The sequence below is a fragment of the Dermacentor silvarum genome, chromosome 8, assembly GCF_013339745.2.
Source record: "Dermacentor silvarum isolate Dsil-2018 chromosome 8, BIME_Dsil_1.4, whole genome shotgun sequence".
Classification (NCBI taxonomy): domain Eukaryota; kingdom Metazoa; phylum Arthropoda; class Arachnida; order Ixodida; family Ixodidae; genus Dermacentor; species Dermacentor silvarum.
This window is the reverse complement of record NC_051161.1, coordinates 153,598,751-153,602,203: the sequence shown is the minus strand read 5'-3', so window position 1 is coordinate 153,602,203 and position 3,453 is coordinate 153,598,751. Positions and strand designations below refer to the sequence as shown.

Below are 3,453 nucleotides of genomic sequence, written 5' to 3'. Positions count from 1 at the left end.
CGCGAAGCTGCTGATTGGCTGCCCGGGTGGAGTCTCGTTGATACAGAACCGCTCCCGTTCCATAATGTGACGCATCTGTATTTAGTTCAAATGGAAGCGAAAAGTCCGGAAGGCCAAGTACAGGGTCAGAAGAAATTAGCTGTACGAGCTCTTCATATGCATAATCGCATTCTCTTGTCCATTGAAAAGGTACATCTTTTTGCGTCAACCTTGTTAAGCACCGTGTCTTCATAGCGTAGTCTCGAATAAATGCTCTGAAATGGCCGGCTAGTCCCAAAAACACGCGAAGTGAATGGACGTCAGAAGGCTTCACAAGTTTAGCGATGCGTGCCACGCACTCTTCTTTGGTATTTTTAGTGGTACCATCCAATACTCGACCCAAAAAGGTAACTTTGTTCTTAAAGAACTCGCTCTTCTTGAAGTTTACCTTGAGCATGGCTTCGGACAAAGCAGTGAGAACATGCGCAAGGTGTTCTTCATGTTGCTGTTCACTCTTAGAGTATACAATGATGTCGTCCACATATACATTGCAGAAGCGCCCAATAAAAGGGTTCAGAACTGTATTCATCATCTTCTGAAACCATCTGGGCGAGTTTTTCCAACCAAACGGCAGACGATCATATTCATAAATGTCAAATGGAGTCACAAAAGCGGTGTATTGCTTGGTTTCTTCTTGAAGTGGCATTTGCCAGAAGCCTTTGCACAGATCTATCCTGGAAAACCAGGTGCAGCCGCCTGTTTCGTCAATGATGCTGTCTATCCGAGGCATTGGAAATGGGATCAAATGCGTCTGGTTGTTGATCGCTCTATAGTCAGTGCACAGCCTGAGGCTACCGTCTTCTTTTGGGGCAATGGTGATTGGCGATGCAAATGGCGATACAGATGGACGGATGATACCAGCATCTAACATCTTTTGAAGCTCCTCTTTTAGCCATGTCTTCGTTTCTCTCGATAGGTTGTAGGGCTTTTTCCGGACTATAGTAGTGTCGTGTAATTTAAAGGGGACTTCAAACTTGGTGGTACCAGTAGGATAGCCACCCAAGCAGAACAATTCCGGATAGAGTTTCTGAATACTTTCTCCATTTTTCGGCCTGCGAATTCGGTTTGCATCAGTCAAAGGTTTGGGTGTATCCTCATGAGGGCTCACAGACACAGTGTCGTCCCAATGAATGTTTGGCCTCAACGGTTTCATGTCCGGGCGAGAGAGAAGGAAGTCGTATTCGACACCTTCTATCACCAAGGCATTAACCTCCGCGTACTGCGACTGATATTTTAGCTTTAAGCTTATCCATTCGCAGTGTTCCTTTTCACGACCATCATACCCTCGTACAAGGACTGATCTGCCAGTGAATATGTGTTCTGCATTTGCTCTGCTTCTCTTGAGTATCGATATTGAAGCTCCACTGTCGACAAGAGCATGCAGGTTCTCTCCGTTCACTTCAAGGTGTATGTGAAGTAAACTTGAAGAAATTAGTAGGATGGTGTCGTTTAGTTTCGGTTGAACACACTGAGGCTTTTGTGACATTTGTTTCTCTTTCAACAGTGCTGGTGACTGCAAGGCGTCACCGGGTCGTGAGTCGGTGGCTCTAAGTCTAATATTTGCACTGTCTTTAAGTTGCGGCGACCTTGTATCCGAGTTGCTCGACTGAGTATCTGACTGGTGGGGAACATCTGGCCGCGTCTTCCAGCTCCTCTCTGACCAGTAGTGAGGGAATACTTGTAGCAGCTCTAGTAGAGCTTCGAGAGTGTCCGGCCCTTTTATTTGTGCATGCCGTTGCAAATCTCTCGGGAGACCGTGAATTACAAGTGCTAAGACTGATCTTAATGGCAACTCTGGTTCAGCAAGTCGAAGCAGTCGCTGCTTCTCAAGGAAGTAGTCAAGCGGTGAACCAGACCTAAAACGGTAGAACAGCGCCTGGTCCCATCGCTGTACGCTATTTGTTTTGAATGTAGACAGGAAGTTCTCTTTCCACATGCACCAAGGTTCGCAAACATGCTCTAAGAACCGCAACTCGTGCCACTTTTTTGCTACACCACTGAGAAATTGTCGCATGTTTAAGACCCGGTCTTGGTCAGACATTCATCCGTTGTATTTCGCTGCGGCCTCATAAAACGTGATCCACCCTTCTGGGTTATCCGAAGACCCGTCAAAAGTTTCAGGCCATAAAATTTCAATTGGGTGGTTTCTTTTGTGGCGTAAAGCAGACAGGAGAGTTTCCGTCATGGCATTCTGTTGCAAAAATTGTTGCTGTTGAGTCGTTATGGCCCGAATAATTGTTGACATCTTGTCACATGATGCTCCACGACCTAATGGTCGTCCTAGTACAAGCTGGTTAAACAGGGTCACTGGGATATTCACCTTCGCCGAACCTCGTTTAACAAGCTCTTCGGGCGACATAGAAGCTCGATCCAGAACAACATCCAGGAGCTCACCCGTTGTTGTGTCCAAAGGGAGGTCGACCGGGGAATCATCCTGGACTTGGTAGCCTTTGAATACCACTCGGTCGTTGTACTTCTCCACGAAAAAAGTCACCCACATCTTCGTTCATCCTGTCGGCTGCGCCAAAATATCTAATAAGCCCGCACATATCAAACAGATCAAACAAGCGTCATGTCGCCATTACTAGCTTCTTTATTCTCGTCTTCAATCCCCCCGCTCCCTCCGATGTTCTCAGACTTCTTCTTCTCATTCGGTACGCTTCAATTGATATTAGGTAATGGCTACATAACCTGCATTAAATGCAGCAGTTGTACTATGGGTCGATTCACAGCCTGGATGTAAGCATACCTATATACAATGTGCCACACAACGCCATGCGATCACAGAAAACATGGTCGCGTGCCGGCCAACAGATGGCGCCACCGGGAGCACGGGAGTGCCGGTTAAATTACCGGTGCTACTATTTTTCCGTCTTCACCTGTCGGCAAGTCGCTGCATTAACGCCGGCCGATGTGTAGTTTATTCGTATGTACGCTGTGCCGACAGAAAGTGTGCGGTTTTTTCTGCGTAATAATGACCCAAAACCCTGGGACCACGTAATGTAGCGTGCAGTATCTTCCATTAAAGAGAAACTGAGACATCCACCCAAATGTAGCAATTCGCTACTATGGAAACCCAACTGGGTTCCTCGAAAGAAAGCCTCGCAGTTGAAGAAAAATTCGTCCTGATCCGGGACTCGAACCCGGGACCACCGCCTTTCTGGGGCAGCCGCTCTACCATCTGAGCTAACCAGGCGGCTAGCAGATGGCAGGGCGAAGTCGAATTTGTCGACAACTCGAAGCAAAGGCAAGTATATGATGTAATAGTTCAGCGGAAATCCGCTAGGTGGAGATAAGTAATTAAAGAGAAACTGAGACATCCACCCAAATGTAGCAATTCGCTACTATGGAAACCCAACTGGTTCCTCGAAAGAAAGCCTCGCAGTTGAAGAAAAATTCGTCCTGGTCCGGGAC

General features: G+C 47.1%; 1 non-coding gene across 1 annotated transcript; it reads right to left on the bottom strand.

The window, feature by feature from the left end:
* Positions 1-3,160: 3,160 nt before the first annotated feature.
* On the bottom strand, positions 3,161-3,235 carry Trnas-aga (transfer RNA serine (anticodon AGA)). Its single transcript has one exon. It is a non-coding gene; the product is annotated as a tRNA-Ser (tRNA).
* Between the last annotated feature and the right edge of the window lie 218 nt (positions 3,236-3,453).